Below are 21,682 nucleotides of genomic sequence, written 5' to 3'. Positions count from 1 at the left end.
TCCAAAGAGGGGACATGATTGGAAGGCTTCCTGGTGGTGGAGGACAAGCGGAGAGAATGTCACCAGGCTTAAGACAAGGATGAGTCTCCATCTTGGGACACGGGCAAAGGCCCACCTTCCTAGGGGGTAAATGGAAACGCCAGTTGATTTGGGGGATGGTGCAAAGCAGAGAGGACTGAAGCCTTGCTCCCTGAGCAGGAGCAAACCTGCCCAAGAAGAAAAGAACATCTATTGCAATGATAGAAACAGTAAGTGGAAGAAACAGCCAGCGTGTCGAGGCCACAAGTTGGCAAACTTTTTCTATAAAGAGTCAGATGATAAGTATTTTTGCTCGTGGGCCATACATTCTCTGTCACACCTGCTTCATTGAAGAGTGCAAGTGGCCATGGACAAAATATAAGTGCAAGGGCCTGACCACACTCCAAGAAAAGTTCACCTATAAAAACAGGCAGTGGGCCAGATTTGGCCCCTGGGCCAAGTGTGCTGACCCCTGACCTACACTAAGAGGACCCCGAGTCAAGCCCCTGAGGCCCCAGCAGGCCCCAGAGAAGTGAGGAGAGGCTGAGGCAGGCTCCTGGACCTGGGAGGGCTTTTCCATGAGCATGAATTGATGCAAAGAAGCTGTGTGGGCTGGAGGGCAGAGCTGGCCTCCAGCATCTCAGCCACACCTGCAGAGGGAGGAGGACTGAAGGCCAGAGACTAACGGGATTTCATACCTTCACGAGTCCGCGTGGATGAACTCCCGTGAAGGTAAGCTGGAATATCTTCCCTGATTTTAATTCCTTCCTGGGTTTAAAGATGAACAGTGTGTGTGTGTGTGTGTGTGTGTGTGTGTGTGTGTGTGTGTGGTTTGCAGGGAGAGTATCCTGAATTAACTGAGTTCAAACCCCAAAGTCATTGAGTTTCCTTAAATTGGCTTTTTCCCTCCCTCCATCAGTGGTAAAAAAAAAAAGTCTTGAGAACTAAGTTTGTATTTGTCATGGAGAAATGAAAAAGGCAACAGTTTGCACACTTGAGCTCTGTGATGATGTAAAATTTGTGTTTGCTATAGGCATATAAATAGTTGTAAGAAATAATATCAGAACTACCTGGATTTGGAGTTGGGGAAAAGCTGAAAGGTCACAGCACCCGAGTAGGAATATCATGTCCTGCAGCTCTTGGCGGATTTAAAGCGGGGCCAGCTGCGTGGTGTGCAGTGCCCAGTGCAACATGAGAATGCAGGTCCTTTAGTAACAAACAAACCGGGAAATGAAGCGCCTTTAAAGGTGGTCAAGGAAAAAGCTTTTTTCTTTCTTCCACGGTCTCTTTTTCAACTTGTCGTGGTGTTTTATATTGCTTCTTAATGCTGTTCTAAGTGACTTAAAATTAAACTTTAATTTGAAGCATGTTCATCTTTGTATTGGGTGATGCCTCTTTTAAATGCAAATATAAGAGGATTTAACTCATAGAATCAACGAAATTACATAATTCGTATTCCGTAGCTTATATATGTACATGTATTGTGCTCTAAGCAGAAATGCTGCACAAAATGAACTCAGCTGTTTTTTTTCTCTTTCAAGCTCATCTCAAATGAGAATACATTTTTAGAATTTTTATTTTTTCCATCACGTTTTATTTCCTCCATGCTCTCTACCACCTCCACCTACCCCCCTTCACCCCCCCGCAATCACCACACTGTTGTCCATGAGTCCTCTCTTTTCTTCCTTTCCTTTTGTTCAATCCTTCCACACCCCACCTCCTGCCTGCTGTCTGAGAGTCTGTCTCTGTTTGAACTCAGCTGTTCCTCAGTTTCGCCGCCTGATACCGGCTCATCATGTCAGCTCTGCCTTTGGCCTGCTGATGAGTCAGAAAGGAGGGACAGGAAATGGGGTTCGCCATTGCCAGTCTTTCCTTCTGGGCCATCATGCTCAGCACTGGTGGTGACGAACACAGGGAAACGATAGGAAGAAGACGGGATGGGGTCAGGTTCTGACTTACTGTGCGGGGGCTGCTGTAACCAAGGGCTACAAAGTGAGCGGTGCAAACAGCAGACACGCGTGGTCTCAGGCTCTGGAGGCCGGAGTCTGAGATCGGTGTTGATGGGGCCATCGCCCTCTGAGGCGCTAGGGAAGGAGGGAGCTTCCAAGTCTCTCTCCCGCTTCTGGTGGCTTCTTGGCTTTTGACAGCTTCACTCCAGTCTTCCTGTGTGCCTGTCAGTGTCTGACCTTCCCCTTCTTATAAGACACCTTCCCCTTCTTATACTGGAGTGGGGCCCACCCGACTCTGGTGGGACCTCAGTTAATTAATTATATCTGCACAGACCCTATTTCCAAAAGGCCCCACTCGGTGGCTTAAAATAACAGTCATCCTAACAGATGGCAACACATGAGTTTTGGGGAGAGAGTATGCACATTCATGTCCCAACCCTGGTTGTTCATGCTTTTCAGAACTCGTTCTGCATTTTAATGAAGTTCTGGTTTGAACAGAGACCACAGTCTCTCAGGGCTGTCCCTGTCCCTATTATACAGCCACAGCCTGATTCTTGTGAAAGTCTCCACACTGTGGTTCCCCTGACATTCTGTGCTCGTGGGGGACCTGAACACTGTTGGTCCTGAACACCATTGGTGACCATGGCAGCCAGGAGCTGTGTAGATCTCCTCTGCTCATGTGCATGCTCCTTTGGCCCACAGGCCTCCACTGACAAAACCCAAGTTCAAAGATAAAATTACTAAGAATTTCAAGATGAGGACAGTTGAGCATTACAACAAGCAGGGGGCTCTGCTGAGCCTGGGGCTTGTGCAGATGCATGGGTCACACACCCACAAAGCCAGCTCGTCCAGGACTGTGGCCCAGCTCTCTTAGCTGCGCTTCATCCCCTGTTCTCCAGGTCTCTAGAAACTGGGTGGTGATTGAATCCAACCACTGAAGACCTGGAGTCCAGGGAGGTCAAGCACCTGTCCCAAGATTCCCAAGGAGAAGAGGCAGGACTGGTGTCCAGGCCCTGGTACCTTCCTTGCTGTTACCTATCAGCTTGCCACCTGCTTCTCAGCTTCCCATTTGCTAAGAGTTAGCTCAGTGTGAATGCCCCAGCACAGAGAGTTCTTCAGAGTTCAATTACCAAGGTAGTTGTAGGACACTCCTTAGATGTGTGTGTGCAGGGCACTGACGTGCTTTGCCTTCTTGGATGGTAACAGAGATAAGTGAGAAAATGGCAGTTCAGAGCAATGGACAATGAGCAAGGCTGAGGTGTTAGAGTTAGAAGGTCCTCCCTCTTTACTATTCAGTGTAAAGCTTTGAATTTGGGGGGTTTGGGGAAGCCAGAAGGTGGCCTTATCATACAGCAGAAGCACAATACTTAGATCTGGCCTACGGCAAAATGCTCCAATGATGGAATTGTTTTTCAAGGTTCCCCTGACATTTCTTGGCCTCCCTTCTGTTGACTTCAGGTAACTTTTGCTATGTAACACCCTCCCCCCCTCAAACATAGTGGTTTAAAAGAACAGTCATCCAGTTAACACTCGATTCTGCAGGTGGTTTGAATTGGGCTCAGCAGGACAGTTCTTCTGGTCTGGCCCATCTTGCTTGGGCATGTGTGTGGTTTGTGGCTGGGGCTTGCTGGCATATGAAGGATTAGAGTAGCTATGGACTGAGGCTTCCTCGTGTGCGTCCTCTTCTCCCAGCTACTGGCTGGCCTTATTCTCCTGGTAACAGCAAAAAGGGAAGCGGTCAGACCTGTGGATGGGAACTTGCACGGTGTCCCTTCTGGCACATGCTATTGTTCAAAGCCGGTCACAGGCCAGCTCAGATTCAAGGGGTGGAAAGACAGATGGCACATCTTTTGGGGGAGGCACTTCAAAGAATTGTGGTCGTTTTGAAATCTACCACATCACTTCCAGACCTCTCAGCGTCTCATGCCTTCCACCCAGGCTTAATAAAATTCACCTGGCCTTGGTCTCACTGCTTGATTCTTCTTTGTCTTGCCCCTTGTTATTCCAGAGCTCTTTAGTCAGGATGCCTGATGGGAAAGAGCCAGTGTACTTCCGAATAATGCGTGCTGGGTCATGGAGAGTAGAGGTGGGAGCACTCCTGGGATCCTCTGAGACCCCCGATGTCATAGACGTTCTGGGGTTTTTGGAAAACGAGGCTTTACGTCAAGTCCGTCTTAAACATTCATGATGCTAAGAATGACCGGGAGCTTGTTGAGTATGCAGATCCCATCGGAGCTGTACTAACTCCAGGTTTTCTGCGAGGAGCCTAGGAGTCTGTGTTTCCAGCATTCCTGGGTGGTCCTATTGGAAACACAACCTTATCTCAAAAGCATGAGAAACACCTTGGCAGGAGGCAGGGAAGGTGCTTGGCTCTTAGGCCCTGGATAGAGGACGCTTTATTTATTTCTCTGTCCCCACACTGCCTGGCGCTTCTACGGTCTCTGAGAGTCTCATCATGTTTAACTGAAATGAGTGGAGCCATGGTTCTCATGTGTGGCCCGTGTCCCGGCAGCATCCCTTTCCTGGGAACAGAGTAGGAATTCACATCCCCAGACCCCATCCCAAGACCCTGTGGACCAGAGACTCTGGGGTGGGCCACCATCTGCTTTCAGGAGCGTGTGGGTGGTTCTGATTGCCGCGCAGTGTGAGTGCCCCTGGGGCAGAGGGATGTGCACCTGTGAGCAGGGCCCCGTGGACTGACCGTCCCCATCAGGCCTGCCGGGGCCGGGCCTCCTGCAGTCCTGACTCTTCCAGGGGGCCCAGCCTGGGCCCAGCCTCACCTGTGCTGACACACTCGGAAATTTGTTGTTATTCTTTCTTCTCCATTCGGGACAGAGCCTCTGAACCCACTTGTCAGGCAAGGCCTTCGTGTTGATAGCAAATGGCGGTTCCTGCTGGGTGAATAGAGCTTTTATGTTTGTGTCAAGGTTTTTCCTCCTTTCTTGAGCAGCTTAAAAACCTGGTGCCTGAGATAGAGCCCTGAGGGTTTAGGGATTAAAAAGGAATTGACATGAGAGGGTCACCATTCCTGCAGAGTTTCAGATGCACACTTAATTATTAAAGTGGGTAGACACAGCATGCTCATGCGCACACACACACAGACACACACACACGCACACACACAGCCTGGGTATCAAAGTACTTGAAGCCAAGTTCTGCTTTCTCTCTTGGTTTCCTGGACAGGCTTAGCAAATAGGAGCATGGTAAGTTGCCACCAGCCACATTGGCCTCTGGAGTTTTAGTTCCCGGGGCCAGAAGGCCCTGGGAGAGGAGGGAGACTTAGACAGAGAGGACATGGGTGTGGCACCACAGATTCTTGAACATGTGGTTTCGTCTCCCAGAGGTGCAGCTCCTTATCATCTGTCAATAGGCCCTACTTCGAGATCTTACCTTCCCCTAAAACATTTTTGAAGATACCTATAAACGCATGTAAAACAGCAGTTAGAAATGCATAGACAGAGATCAGGAATTCTGTAGGAGAACTGAATACACATTCGTGGTAGGAGCCTGGACTGAGCAAATCTGAGCATTAAATTAGATTCTGAGAGTTCATGAAGCCACATGGAGCCAGGGGAGGCCTGGAAGAGGCAGAATGGAAAGTTCCCTCTTGTCCTATCAGGTAAAAGCGGGAAGTGGGTGAGTGGGGGCAGAGGGAAGGTGGGACTTGGGAAAGTTCCCAGGAGAAGAGGAGCCGCAGGGGCCAAGTCAAAACCCCTCTCCAACCCCCATGCCTGCTGGCTATTCATCCTAGGCCTGATTTTCTGAAGCCTGTGAAGGGGGGGCTTTCCTGGGCTTTGATGCCGCTCAGACTTTGTTGGAGGCAGTTAAGCAGACTCCGCCTCCCTCCCCAGGTGAGGTTTGATCACCACGCGGAGATTCTCTTCTGAATGCAGCTCTGCTAATGGCCTGCCTGCTTTCAGATGGGCTTCAAATGGAAAGTGAGTCGTTCAGCTTGAAGAAGTACAAAACTTCCCACCCTTTGCTGGATGTGCAGATTAAAAGGTGAGAGACGCGGTTCATGGGTCAATCTGTGGAGCGAGCAGCCGGAAAGAGCAGATGGAAAGGGGGTGCCTCCACATTGGATGCTTTGCTAACAAAATCTGAAGGGGAAGAACAAGGTGGGGACTCTCCCTGTCAGCTCTCAGGACAGGGCACTGTGGCACTGGCACAGGCAGGGGATCCCTGGCAAAAGACAGAGAGCCAGACTCACTCCATGCGTAACTGGCTGGCACTGCAGCGCAATGGGAAATGCACTAGTCAATTAATGTTATTTTTTTTTACTGCCAATTGGTTATTAATATGGATAAAACTACAATGCCATCTTTAGCATCATGTGGGTTAAAACCCCAATTGTAGAAATACTAAAATATGAAAGATTAAAAACTTTTACAAGAAAATAGAACATCTTGCCCAATTGGTGTGGCTCAGTAGTTGAGCATCGACCTATGAACTGGGAGGTCACGGTTCAATTCCCTGTCAGGGCACATGCCCAGGTTGCAGGCTCTATCCCCAGTGTGGGGCATGCAGGAGGCAGCCAATCAATGATTCTCACTCATCATTGATGTTTCTATCTCTCTCTTCCTCTCTGAAATAAATAAAAATATATTAAACAATAACAATAACAATAACAACCAAAAAATAGAACATCTTGATGGTGAAAAGGATTTCATAAATGTTCCAAACTCACAAACCATAGTAACAATAAAAAAATTCTATTTGTGTTAAAATGAAAGAATTTTTGTTCATCAAAAGACATCTTTGAGCACATGAAAAGATAATTCACAGTTAGGAAGAAATAAAGTATTAATATCCAGAATATATAAAGAACCTCTTTAATTTAATGAGAAAAAGAGAGGTTAGTCAAAATGGGCAAAATGATTAAAATATAATTTACTGGAATGGAAACATCAATTGCCAATAAACACAGGGAAAGATGCTTAACCTTATTATTAATAAGTAAAATGCAAATTAAAACTAAAAGTAGATTCCGATTCACACTATTGGATTAACAAAAACTAAAACATCTGACAGAACCAAGTTGGGGTTAGGATGTAGAGTAACAGGACCTCTTGTTCTATGTTGTTGGAAATGAAAATTGGCACAACCACTTTGAGAAAAATTTGACAACATCCAGTAAAGTTGAAGCTATGAATATACTGTTACTCAAAAGTATACTTTGGGCGGTGGGGCAGCCTAGCAGGGTTCAAGGGGGGGGGGGGGCAGATGAAGAAGGGGACATATATAATACTTTCAACAATAAAGATTTAATTAAAAAACCTAAAAAAACCCCACAAAAGTATACTTCCAGATGTGTACCCTGGATAAACACACCCATTATATATGCATATATACAGATATCTGCAAATGTAAATATATATGTATATACCTATATATATATATGCATACACACATGTCAGAAGACATGAAAAATAATTATAGTATCCCTTTTTAAAAATATATTTTTGTTGATTTCAGAGAGGAAGGAAGAGGAAGAGAGAGATAGAAACATCAATGATGAGAGAGAATCATTGATCAGCTGCCTCCTGCACGCCCCCTACTGGGGATGGAGCATGCACCCTGACATGTGCCCCACCAGAAATTGAACCATGACCTTCTGGCTCATAGGTCCACACTCCACACTGGCCAGGCTAGAAGTATTGTTTATAATAGCAAAATACTGGAAACTTCACAACGTTCATCCAGAAGAGAAATAAATTGTGTTATATCTATAATAGAATTCCACATAAAAATGAAAATAAATAAACTAGAACTGCATGAATCAATATAAATTAATTCCACAAACATAATATTGATCAAAAGAAAGCAATTTGCAAATGAATATTTGCAGTATGATATCTATGTGAAAGTTCAATACATGCACCAATTCTCTTTCTCTATTATATATGAAAAAAGAATTACAAATAAATGAAAAAACTTCAGAATCAGGACAGAAGTTTCTCCTGGGGAGAAAGAACGGAGGGGGAGGAATCTTGGAGGGTCCTACACGGGGGATTTAACTCTGTTAGCAATGAATTATTTTTTAAGCCGGGTGAGAGCTGTTATTCTTCATGCTGTTTTGTATACCTCAAACATTAATAATAAAAATGTGCAGCACTGTTAGTTACTGACCCAACCATGTGTCCTTTCTAAGCAGGAATCAGGATGGATCTAACCCCACAGAGTTGGTCCCCTCTGCCAGACACACCCTCCCTCCCTTATAAATGGGCTTGGGCACATGACCTACTTTCAGACCAAAGAGGAAGTTAGCTGGGGAGCATGTTCTGCAAAGCTTTTATTTTCTGATAAAAGCATTCCCTTGACGCCTGCCTCTCCCTTTTTGGGACCCTACATGCCGGTGTGATATCTGCACTGCGACAGCCATCATCACGAGGTGACAAGAACCAGGACGAAGGCCAGTGTCTGAGAACAGAGAGAGAAGGGTGTTCAGAGCCAGAGGCTCTGATGACATCATTGAGCCATGGAATGAATCCTGGAAACATCTAGAACCTACAGAGCGTGAGTTAAATATGCCATAATTGTCTTAATGGTTCAAGCTACTGGTGGTCTGGGTTTCTGTTACTTGTGGAAAAATCTTGCTGACACAAAATGCAACAAACCGTTTATTTTCCTTTTAACATTACTGTTGGGCTTGCCATTGCATGTAAACACTCAGCTCTTTTCCTGCTTCAAATCTCGACTCTTTCCTCCATGTGCAGGGCCCCCGGTGAACTCAGCCCTGAAAGCTCTTCTGGAATATCTTCTCTGTAATGCGTTCCCCGAGACCTCAAGGTACAGCACTCTTCCTTCTCGGTGGCCCCACATTGCCCCTCTCTCTGCATTACAGCTTTCCCCATGCCCAGCAGCACATGCCACCCTGCTGCCTTTCAGGTGGGAATCTGGCATCTGCCTCTCTGTGTTTCCATTGGTCAGAGATCCAGGTACATCATAGGGACCCAACAGAAGCTGCGTAGCATGAATAATAGCTGCCTGTGTCTCTGTCTAGCAGGGAAAACGAAGTCCTGAAGTGGGTGACTGAGGAGGAGAGTGTGGGAAAGGGAGCTTCGAATGTCCTCCCCATAAATGAGCACTGCAAAGGGAATCCTTTCCTTAACGCTCTCCATGCAACATTCCGTTAGTCACATTCACGTCTGTTAATGATTTTGTGCGTTTGATAGAATCACACTGAAGCTCATCGGCCTATTTAAATCCTGGCTTCCTTTCATTTCTCATTCCTAATCAGGACTAAGTGACAATCACTGAAGACTTATCCTCTGGGAGATAAATGAATGCACAGGTGATGCTGGGCCCTTACAAAGCGGTTGCTATGCCAGGACTTGCACTACGAAAGTGTGGGCAACCTCTGTCACTAGACAGAGAGCCCTGTGAGCTGGGGAGTGCAGAGCCACGGGCAAGGCATTATGGAACTTTAATGGCTTAAACATTTGTTTTAGTGTGTGTCTCTCTATCAGGAATCAGGAGAATAGAACAGGGGTTACATTAAATACTTTTTCTACCTTTTGAAAGCCTTTCTTTTTCTTTTTAAGAAGCTGGCGTGTGTGTGTGTGTGTGTGTGTGTGTGTGTGTGTGTGTGTGTGTTTGTGGAAGGGAGTCAGAGAAGAGTGAAGACAAGGAGCATCAGTCTGCAGATAGCCCACAGACAGCAATGCATCGAAGGGTTGGCATGAACTCTCATGTAGCCCAAGCGCTGGGACTGTGAGTGACATATATGTAGAGGAGGGAGGAGGGCAGGCTTTAGCTGAGAGAAGATTCCAGCAGCAACAGGAGTAGACTGAGAAAGACAGACAGGTTGAAGCAGATCTTCATTCTGCAGAGGGTCATTTAAAAACCTTATTTATGCAAATGTAAGTGAGTGACAATGGTAGCGACATGTTATATAATATATGTTATCTATCTAATGTGTGTATGCTCAGTGCTTTCCATGTGTTACTCACTATAATTTATAACAACCATAAGGTTAGGACTAGTATAATTTCCATTTTGAAAAAAAAAATTTGGAAGACTTACTTAGGGATCACAGAACCAGGAAGGCTGAGGTTCACATTTTCCTGGGAATAGGGTGTAATTATGGTTTAGCAGTTCGACAAATGTTGCCTCTCCCTTTGAGGTCTAGGAGGGAGGGGACCTGTTGGACTAAGGAGCCCAGGAGCCTCCAGGGCCTGAAAGAGCCCAAGCCTCAGCCTCCGAGGCACGAAAGCTGACAGTAGGGCTGGTGATTCTAACCCAGGCCTGGGCCGTGCGGGCAGCAGAATCCTTGGAAGAGTTACCATCAGACTGGAGAGCTGGGACAAAAGGGCAGATCGAGGGAGACGTTGGCATGATGGTGCAGGAGCGTGGCTGCTGGAACCTGGCATGGGTGTTTATGGCCCTTGGAAGCATCTTCTGTCTTCTTACTGTGGATTGAAAGGCGTGGTATTTTTCCCTTGTAGACACAGGACCTTGGCTGCAGCTCAGTGGTTGAGTGTCGACCTGTGAACCGGGAGGTCACGGTTAGATTCCCGGTCAGGGCACAGGCCCGGCCTGTGGTCTCAATCCCCAGTGCTAATGGATGTTTACCTCTAACATCAATGTTTCTCTCTCTCTCCCTTCCTCTCTCTCTCTAAAATCAGTAAAAACATTAAAAAAATTTTTAAAAACAAACAAACCAACAAAACCAGGACCTTGGCCACTAGCAGCCAGTGAGATTGTCAGCTGTGGTTGTCCCAGCAGTCCCCCATCCATGGCTTTGCTTTTAGCAGTTTCAGTTACTTGTAGTCAACTGCACTCTGAAAACATTAGATAGGAAATTCCAGACCCCCAACCCCATCCCTCTGGGTCTCATGGCAGCGTCATTAACCTTGAATCACAAGGTTGGTTCCTTTGCAAACAGCGCCCAGCCTTAGGCGCTTTCCAAAGGTTACCTCGGCTGCATAACAACACAACTTCATGGATCTCATCTTAGAAAATGCCAGGGGTTGTGAGAGGTCTGTACCAGGAGCAGGGACCAAAACTAAGCACATATTTCTCAGTATAAATTATAGTATCACAGTCACCAAACTCAAGATTCGGGTCCTGGCAGGAGACTTGTGCACTCTTCTTCATTGGCCCTATGTGGTAGACTAGAGATCTGGGCAGAGAGGCCATGAACCTCCCACAATTAGTGTTCCTAAATCTCTATGGATTCCAGAACTGGGTGGGGATGAAGAATAAAGGTCTCAGCCTTGCCTGGGTAGCTCAGTTCTTTCGAGCATCATCCTGATATGCCAAGGTTGTGGGTTCAATCCTGGTCAGGGCACATAATAAGAATCAACCAAAGAATGCATAAATAAATGAAATAAGTCGATGTTTTTCTCCCTCTCTCTCACTCTCCATTCCTCTCTCAAATCAATAAAAAAAAAGTCTCTCTCCTCTCCCTATCAAGGAATGGCTAATCTTCAGCTTTATACACAGAACACAGTTGTTTTGAGAAGAAAGCAACGAGAGAATAACCTTAGAGGCTATTTCTGTAAGGGGCTGTTGTCCTTTCCAGAGAGATTTTACTCTTTGCACTTGATGAGCCTTGCCAAGTACCAGCCATTAGCAGATCCTCACATGCTACTCACTGAGCCCTTCTTAAGTCCCAGTCTGGTTCCCAAGCGTTTCATGGTGTTATTCTTTCACTAAGATATTCCAATTTGTTTGGATGAGCCTGTTTGCCTTTCCCTTTTCCCCTCACCTTTTAAAATCACCCTGCTCTCTCAGTTTTACTTCCTGGTGTAGGAGAGAGGGGGCAATACTTGTTCTACCCAGGGACTTGGGAGATTCAGGTCTCACCGGGGCTTTCTCACTGGTTAATGGTGAGATGGGGCAACCCCTCTTCCCTGGAGCCTGGTTCACCATCAGTCAGGTGAGGCCCTTGAATTGGATTATTGTGTCTTTGCTTTCCAGTTCTGACATGCCTCGTCCTCCTCTGCCAGTTGAAGCTTTTTATCTGTGGAAGTTCTTTCAAGAGGACACTTATTTGTTGTAATTTAATGTAGCTTCATTATGATAAGTGCCTCTAAGTAGTTCTTTTCTTATTATGGGTTTTATTTTTTAATGTGGCTTTTCCCTATGGTATCGTCATATCCGTAAGAGCCTGGTTCTCTAGCGTGTACTGATGGAGACTGACTTCACTCTTGGTACTTTCCAAGAGGAACATACACAGGTCTGGGTGCATTAGGGCTGAGCACAGGCTGACTACCAACATCTACTCACCTGCACTGACTGGCCGTCTGTTCATAGGGTGGCAGCCCGTGAGGAAGTGGTGGCTGGAGAGACAACTGGACACTTAGAAACTTGAGGAATGACAAGCTCAGGGTACCTCCTGGGTTATCTGCTCAGCCCTTCTGCTTTAAGAACTGCAAAATTGGGTGACTCCTTACAGCCATGTTTGCTCCCATGCCCCTGAGAAAGGTGGACATTTGACCCAAGTTTGGCCAATCAGAGATTCTTCCCTGAGAATTTAAGATTGGGGTGGACAAAGAGAGTCACTCTTAATGCACAGCTGGGCCACCCCAGAGGAGAGGTGGGCAGGGTGGATTTCTTCAGGCAGAAGCAGAGAAAACAGCTTTGTGGGGGGCTGAGATGACAGACAGAGCAATGATACTGATGACTTCCTAGTGTCTCTTCCTGGATCCTCTGAGGTCTGGCCACATTTCTGTCCTTCTGCCATATAACTTTGGTTTCTTTCTGCCACTTTCAAACAAAAGAGTCCTTTTCCAATCAGGTACTTGAATAGGTGTAGACTTGAGGCCCTTCCTGAAGAAAAACATTCGTTCCTATACTAGGGTGCTCTTCATCACTGGCTGTTCATTTGTTCATTCACTTATTCATACATTTATTTAATAAGCATATATTCAGCTCTGCCACGTGCTGGGCTCTGCAGGACACTCTCTGGAGAGACTGGTGCACAACACAGACTCAATGCCTGACCTCCTGGAGCTTATGGTCTGTTCCTGTGGCCGTCGTAACAAATGGCCACAGACTTGGTGGCTTAAAACAACAGCAATGTATACTCTCACCGTTCTGGAGGCCTTCAGTCCAAAAGCAAGGTACCAGCAGACCTCGCTCCTCCCAGAGGTTCTCGGGCTGAATCCTTCCTACCTCTTCCAGCTTCTGGTGGCTCCAGGCATCCCTTGGCTTGTGGCTGCATCACTCAGCTCGCTGCCTCTGACTTTACGTGGCCGTCTCCTCCTCCCCCTGTGCATCTCTCCTCTGTGTGCCTTTGGAAGGACACTTACCACTGGGTTTACAGCCCACCTGGGTAATCCAGGATGAACTCACATCCAGTTTCCTTAACTTAATTACGCCTGCAAGAATCCTTCTTCCAAATAGGGTCACATTCACAGGTTCCAGATGTTAGGACATGGACATTTTTTGGGGGGTCACCATTCAACCCCTTTCCAGATGGTCAACAGTGATTAGCAGTGTGGAGAGTTCTGCAAAGGAGGTTTGTAGTTGTAGGTTGATCAAGAAAAATATTCAATTTATCTCTTCTTTGAGGGACCAGGGAAGGTTTGTCAGAGGAAGTAACAGTTGTCTGAAATCTGAAGGGAGCATACTAGGGAGGGGCAGGGCATTGTAAAGGAAAAAGACTGAGAACTAAAGGAGGAGGCACCCTCTTGGGAGGAAAGTAGAGGCGGGGACCCAGAGGGTGTGTGTGGAGGGCAGAGGGTGGAGCAATGGGCTGGAGAGACAGGTGGGTTTTGTAACAAATGGACCTCTGTGATCCATCTCCAGCATGGTCGGCTTCTGATGGAATTTGCTGAATTTGCCCAGGGCACGCAGAATGTGAGGGAGAGGAGGGAAGAGGATATAGGAACAAAGACCTGTGCACCAATGTGGTGACCACCCCCCCCCCCGCCCCGCCCCGCCCCCACCTGGCATCTACCTCAGCTAGACAGGGGAAGTAGAGATAGTTAGAAAGGTCTCAGCCCAATATTTTAAATGGGAGACAGCAAGACCTAGGCGGTGTGTTAGGAAACAGGTGCCCAGATAGTACTCAATAGTACTCAGCCAATGAGGAGCCTGAGGCGGGACCAAATAAATAGGCTGTGTTCCCTGCCCCACCTGTGTTTCTGTACAATGGACACCCGCTCTTGAGAGTTATATTAAAATTCTCATTTCCGCCATGCTTCCGTTTCCCAGTCCATCATTTGGAATTCGGACAGGTGAGCCATTTCTCACAGATTCTGATCACATAGCTGCAAATCACCTTGTGTTTTATCTTGGAGTAAAGTGATGTGGTTTGCATTTAAAAAAGAGATTTCCTGGGCTCCCTGCTTTTCCTCCCCAGCCTCCAACTCCCTAATTTTCTGATCATCCCCTACTAAACTGTGATGGGAAATCCCCGACAATCCCAGGCTATTTAAGTGAGGGAAGGTACATAGGTTGGAACACGTCTCACCAAAAGCCCTCTTATTAGCATATAATTTGCTCCGTCCTCCACCCTTGAAGCCCATCTGCCTGAAATTTGGTTTTGCAAATTGCAAATCAGTAAAATATTGCTTCCAGGCCGAAGATACCAAAGACAATGTAACATTGTGAAACATAAGAGGCGCCTTAGCTGTTCTGAAGTTTATTCTTTCCAGGTGCATTCTTTTTCCTAATGAACGTTTCTCTCTCTCCTGATGGCTTTTAACACATGTCATTCACCACCCCTGACCTGCCGATTAGAGGGCTGGGCACCGGCTTCCATCGCTGGCGGGGAAGGAGAGGGAAAATTGCAAAGTAAATGGCAAGATGTTGCTGTGATAAGGATCAGTAAGATCTGCAGTGCTTAGGAGGACGCGGGACCCAATAAAAATTCCGCTGCTCTGGGCGGGGCGAGGTGCCTGTGGTGAGCCCCCAGTGGAGGGGGAGGGGCGACACGTGACCGATTATTCAAATGAGGCGATGATGAACTCGGTTTGTATTGATGCAAATAATCCGGCTGGAGCCGGCCTCTGCTAATGGATTTTGGAACTGTGGTTTTCCATTGATAGCACAAAATAGTGTAGAGCACAGCCATTTTCATAATATTAATAATGGAATTACAGAATCAGGTCACTTAAAGGAATGGCTGACTCAGCGAAAGCAGCATCGCCTTGAATGTGGAGATTCACACTAAGCAAAAGGGAACACAAACCTTCTGCAGCCACCCCAGGGCTAAAAGCACGTCCCGTCCCCGTGGCCACTCTCCTGTTAAAAGAGAAGGAGCTTTAACAATGATTGGCGCTCAGGACAATGCTCAGATGAATTGATTACACAGGAAGGATCTGTCCAGCGTGCTGAGGGAGCCCTCACGAAGGTGTTTTTCCTTTTTTTCTTAGAATAAGTTTTTGAGTTTGCCTTCCTCGCCCATGTCCTGGTTCAATGACCAATTCTGAGAACAATGTCTGCCAATGCTTTCTGAACAAATGGTTGAAATAAAAAATGAAGTTCAATAGACGCCCGCTAAAGGAATGAACATGTGTGTCACAGAAGATCTCCTCTGGTCGAGGGGAATTCTGTGGCAATCTCCCAGGATCTTCTGCTGGTAGAGTGAGCCAAGGGCTGGGAGACACAGCAGCAGCCACAGGAAGAGGTGCTCTCTGTGGAAAATAGAAAAAGCCTAGCCCTCGCTGGTTTGGCTCAGTGGATAGAGCCTCGGCCTGAGGACTGGAGGGTCCCGGGTTTGATTCTGGTCAAGGGCACATGCCCAGGTTTCAGGCTTGATCCCCAGTAGGGGGGTGTTTCTCATCGATGTTTCTAACTCTCTATCCCTCTCCCTTCCTCTCTGTAAAAAATCAATAAAATATATTTTAAAAAAAACAACAAAAATATAGGTAACAGAAAATTTATTATTTTATACAAGCTTGGTTGCGTTCAGTGTGGTATGGTCAATGTTTTTTATTGATTTCAGAGAAGAAGAGAGAGAGAGAAACATCAGTGATGAGAGAGACTTATTGATTGGCTGCCTCCTGCACACCCATACTGGGGATCGAGCCCACAACCCGGGCATGTACCCTGACCAGGAATCGAACCATGACCTCCTGGTTCATAGGTCGATGCTCAGCCACTGAGCCACGCCAGCTGGGCTGGTCATAGACATTTTTTTAAACTGTTTTCAAGTGTGCAATTCAGTGACATTTATATATTCACGATGTACAAGTATCACCTGCACTCTTTCTCAGTTTGGGGGATTTCTTGCAAATCAAGAGACTTTCCTTTAATATATCCATCCAAAGAATCAGGACAGAATTGAAGGCCTCTTAAGCAGATGGCTAGAGGTTGCCTGCTAGTCTGGGCTGATTGCGTACATGAGCTGAGAGCTGCATTTTTGCACTGCGAAGCCACCAGCACCTGCAGCAGAGCCACGTGTGGCAGGATCATGGGCATCAGAGCCAGATTAGTTTCTTGGTTGTATCTGTCTCCTGCTGTCACTTTCCTGGGTTGTTACCTCAGCTGGGTCACTTATGATCTTTTGGAAGAGGTCATGGAGAAGATGTTATCTCTGGATGACCGGAGCGCTGGACCCGGGCAATCGGTGGCTCATCACCCCCTCCCCTGCCCTGCCCCACCATTCCCTCAGTGGGAGCCACTTTCAAAGACACAGACTCGATAGAGCAATGTGTCCTGGAGACCACCTGGAGTGAATATGTGACCGAACCTAGGGAAGGCCTCTGTAGACACTTTTAAGACTCAGGCAGGCAGGGATGGAGGTCCACTCGCTTTGTGGTCGCCCAAGACAAACCTCATGTGTAAGTGCCCTTGCCTACTAAACCGGCCACCAACCAATCTGAAGTGTTCTGCCTCTTTCTTCAGTCTCTCCTTACCTTCCACGTATGTGGGCCAGTTCGGATGTCACCCGGGAAGCTCCTGAGCTGAGGTTTTGAACCAACATGGAGTGCCCTGCTTCCTCCCTGTCTGTGAACGGGCTCATGATTCCCATCTTTCTTTGTTCAGTCAACACATCATTTTTGAGTATCTCCTACAGGCCGGCCTTGTGCTAGGTGCTGTGCTCCTCCTGGACATGAGTGCGGAGAGGAAGTGGTAGTAAATGCCTCACTGGAATTCTTTATAAGGATGTGCATTTGAGCAGAAACAATTGGGAGACTGGCTCAGGGGCAGAGGGAATGGGGTGGGTGAGGGGATAGTCCAACATTAAAAGAGAGGTCCAGCCTCCTGGGAATACTCCTTTTGGTGTCCTGCACAGAAGGAACCTGTGCCGTGCCAGCACAGCCAAGGGTTTGGTGAACTTGAGTTGGGGGGGGGGGGGGGGGGAGTGGCGAAGGATTTAGAAAAGACAGACAAAGAGAATAGGCTGGGTCTCAGTGGATTTCCTGTGCCTGGCTAAGGCCACAGAGAAGGATCCAGATGGCAAGCTGAGCCTTTATTTTATAGCCAGAGGTAAACAAGGCAGTGGTCACCATAGTTACAATGTCCTTGTGAGTTTTACTTGTTTTGGTAGCACTTGCTGCACCTCCCACAGCCCATTAGCTACCCAGATAGGATCTAGGGGGCATCATAAGGTCAAGCTTAATTATGAGAAGAGGGTTGTGTCCTCTAAGCTGGGACTTGTGTGTGGCTTTGCCAACAGGTCAGTCGGAGGCGTAACCCTATAGCCGCTCCCTACAGGAACCTTTTACACTAGGGATGCTTTCATTTTCTTAAAGCCATCAGCAGATCCTTGAATAATGTTTCCTTCAATGTTGTTACTTTGTAACGTTGATAAGATGTGGTAGAAACGTAACTCCTGTTTATATCAACTAGTCTGTTTAAAATTGGTTTCCTTACAGTCCTTCCGCGTCAAGTGGCAGAACCTATGGCTGATGTTAAGTGAGGACCTACTGTGTTGTGTCTTCCTCCGTATCTGTGATTGTTTTGTTTTTGTTAAGGCGCCTGTTGGGGGCGCTGCATGCACGTCCACCTGGCGGGGTTAGAGCGCCACTGGGCCCTCTGCTCTCCTTGCTAACAGCAGCCTAATTACTTTCAGGATCATGGGGACATTGGGCTCCTTATTTTTAGCAACAGCCAGCGAGGAATGCAGTAAGCAAAGGGTTATAAATAATCCCCTTTTCCTAAATGTTTCTCAATAATGGAAAAGCAACCTCTGTCTTAAAATTGGCCATTCTTTTCAACGTAATCCACCCCCTGCCCCCGCTAGCCCTCAGCAGACAAATCGGCTAATTCGGGGAGGGCAGACGTCGCTCCATCATCCCCGATCGATTTTCGGGTGGCCGGCCCAGTGGGGCGTGCAGATTTCCGGCTGTGGGCTCTGCACAGATTCATCAGCGAGCGGGCTGAGGAATGTCGCTGGTGGGAAGCGGCCCAGGAGAAAGGATTCACCTTGGTGGGGACATAATTCCCAGCCCCGGGGCAGCTGGGATGTAATCTCCACTGGCTGGTTCATTTACACTTGAATTTGAGCTGTCAGGGAGGAGGGCGCCCTCTTCCTGAAGGAGTAGGGGCGGGGCTCTCGGATGGCGGGGGAGGAGCCAGGCGGGGGGGGGGGCGGGGGGGTTCTGCCTGGGGCTGTGCTGCCTGGGGGCGGGGCCCTGGGGCTGGCAGCGGGCTGTGGGGCCGCTGCGCTGGGACCCCTGAGACCCCGAGGGCTGCAGGCAGCATGCACCTTGGCGTGTGACCCCACGGGCTTGAGTCTTCCATGCAGGGCTGGTTGTATTTGTCTGCCTGACATTTTCACTGATTCTTTCTCTGATGGGGGAGGCCATGCTTTCCATTTCAAGGGAAGTTCATGGGGTGAGTGTCTTTTTAATTTTTTTTTTTAAAATCATAGATTTTATTTCTTAGGACAGTTTTAGGAAAATAATTATAAAAACTTGGCCTTAACCGGTTTGGCTCAGTGGATAGAGCGTCGGCCTGCGGACTGAAGGGTCCCAGATTCGATTCCGGTCAAGGGCATGTACCTGGGTTGCGGGCTCATCCCCAGTAGGGGGCGTGCAGGAGGCAGCTGATCGATGTCTCTCTCTCATTGATGTTTCTAACTTTCTATCCCTCTCTCTTCCTCTCTGTAAAAAAAATCAATAAAATATATTTAAAAAAATAAAAGATTAACTTTAAAAAAATAAAAAATAAAAACTTGGGCAGGAAGCACAGATAGTACGTATAGACTCTGCCCCCCTCCAGTTTCTCTGTCATTAGTTGGCATATTTCTTATTGATGAGTCAATATTGGTACATTGCTCTTAAAGTCCACGTTAGGGTTCACTGTGTTGTGCAGTTCTGTAGGTTTTGCCAAATGTGGAATGTCCTGTGTCCATTATTACAGTGTCATGTGGATGGAGTACTTTCTCACCATGTGACCACCTGGGAGCTCCTGGCACCTCCTCCAGCACCGCCCAGCTCTGGCAGGAGCCCTCGTGGGCTGAGAGGGGAGGACATGAGTGCCAGCTGTGAGAACAGTGTCGCTTGCTCCTGTGCAATGGGAAAGAAGAGCTAGTCTCAGGCATAAACAGCGGTGTCCCTAACCTCTAGGAGAGTCACTAAGACAGGCGTTAGGTCCCCTCTGAAATAGGGGAGGGAGCTTTCCTCACGCACCCCCTTGTCCCAGCAAGAGGTCCTGCCCATCAACCTTTGGTATCAGGTTTTCTTGGGCTATTGGAGGGGCGGACGTATTTATCCAGGGCCATTGGATGATACCAAGCAGTCCCAGGGCATGGACAGGCGTCAGACCATGGAGACTCTGACTGCACAGTCACTGACCAAGGAGCTGGCTCTCCTGCCCTGACTGGAGCCTGGGGTGCAGGTGGGGGAGGGTGGGCAGTGTTGTGGCCATGGTGAGGACTCAGCTTCCAGGTGGCCCCTGGGCCTTGACGAGTCCTCTGCCCTGTCCTCCTCTGGGTCCCCTCACTCTGTGTCTCCTGGATGGAGGCCTCTCTTCTTTTCTGAGCCACATTCTCAGGACCAGCTACCAAGGTGTGTGGCCCCCTGGTCTACTGCTGTGCCTCAGAGTTCTCCAGGGGCCCTGTCCCTGCAGCCTCCTCATTCCTCGTCCTTCAAGAAGCTCTCACCCCCTTCTTTCTCGGTAGAGCCCCCATGAAGGGGCAGGCTGTGGACTTTGAGAGTGAGGACCTTGCAAAGTGCTGTTTGAGACTGTCCTTTTCACACTGAGACTTCTTGATGCTTGGCTCCGGCCTTCAGTCAAGACTAATCACACCCCACAGCCTCTTGTCTATTGGAGGAAAAACAGAAAGAGGTGTTTCCCATGCTCAGAGCACAGTGGAAAGGAGAGAGGATAGCGACTTGGAGAAAAGGTTACAAAACAGCAAGAGGGGAGCAGAGGAGATGCCTGCCCAGGGTCCGAGGCGGGGCCCGTGAGCTGCACCTGGAACTGCTTCCTGCACCCCAGGAACGCGCCCTACAGGTGCTCAGAAATATGGAGAAGGATCCCATAAAACAGCATGGGGGCTCAGACTACATTAGATGGATGTTGATGTGTTCGCCCTGAACTCTGGAGAACTTTATATGTCCATGTTACTGATGAGAACACTGAGGGGCAGGGATGTTAGGACAACAACCAGAGACACATACTGTGGAGCAGGTGCTGAGAGCTGACCCCAGGACCCCTGACTCTGTAGGCTCCGGCTCTCCCACTGCATTTGGAAGGCTCCTTGCTGCTGACTCAGGTGAACAGGGATAGTTCCAAGAGCATCTCACTCCACAAATTGACTCATTTAATCCTCAAAATAACTCTAGCATATATTATTATTATCATCACCTCATTTTAAGGTGAGAAAACTGAGCTTCACAGAAGTAAAGTAGCTTGCCTGAGTGACTGGGGTCTACGCCAGTGGTTCCTGCCGTGGGGCACACGCCCACAGGGGGCCGATTTGATTTTTAAGGGGGGCAATTTGAGAATGAGTTGTTAACAGTGATTTTTTTGCACTCCTTATGGTTCTAGGGGCCTCATATACAGTATATAAATATATATTGTGACATATTTATGCATTTCAGTTCTCTATTATGTATTTTGAAACTTTATTTGCTATTTATCATATCACTTCATATTATTATTATTATTTTTTAGCAGTTTCTTAGAGATTTCTTCCTCAATACTTCAACTGTCCTTTCATCCTTTTATTTTTCTCTTTCATGGATGCCATGTTCTTTGGAAGCTGGTTTAGACCAAGTTAATGGCCTTTTAGGTTTCCTCCAGGTGAATGGGAGTTCACTTTTTGAATAATAAGAATTATATGTCATGGGTGGGGCATCAGGATTTTAGAGATGCTTAGGTGGGACATGGCCAAAAAAAGGGTGGGAACCCCTGGTCTAGAGCCTTATTCTGAGCTTCTAGAAGCGCGGTTGGGGCTGAAGCTTAGTAACAAAAGTTGCTGCTGATTGACCCCTGCCACACACGGGGCTCCATGCCAGACACCTGCACTCTTGAATTGAAGCCTCACCCCAACTCTGCGAGGGAAGGCATGTGTTTGACGGATAAAGAAAGTGAGTCTCAGGTCAAACAACTTATGCCTGGCCACACAGCTTGAACCCAGATCTGTCTGAACTTAAAGTTTGGGCTCTTTCTCGTGTGTTGGTGGCTTCCAGATCTGGAAACACATCTGAATAACCCAGGGAGCATCTTTATAAAATACCGATTCCTGAGCCCCACCCCTGGAGATGGATTCAGAAGCGTGGGGCCTGGGGATCTGCATGTTACAGAAGTGTTCCTTTGAGACCCTGTTGTGCCCCTCAGCTGTCCCTGCCTCTGCTCTCCCAGTA

This window comes from Plecotus auritus, assembly GCF_963455305.1.
Source record: "Plecotus auritus genome assembly, chromosome: 1".
NCBI classification, from domain to species: Eukaryota; Metazoa; Chordata; class Mammalia; order Chiroptera; family Vespertilionidae; genus Plecotus; species Plecotus auritus.
The sequence above is the reverse complement of the archived record's forward strand: the minus strand, read 5'-3'. Positions refer to the sequence as shown.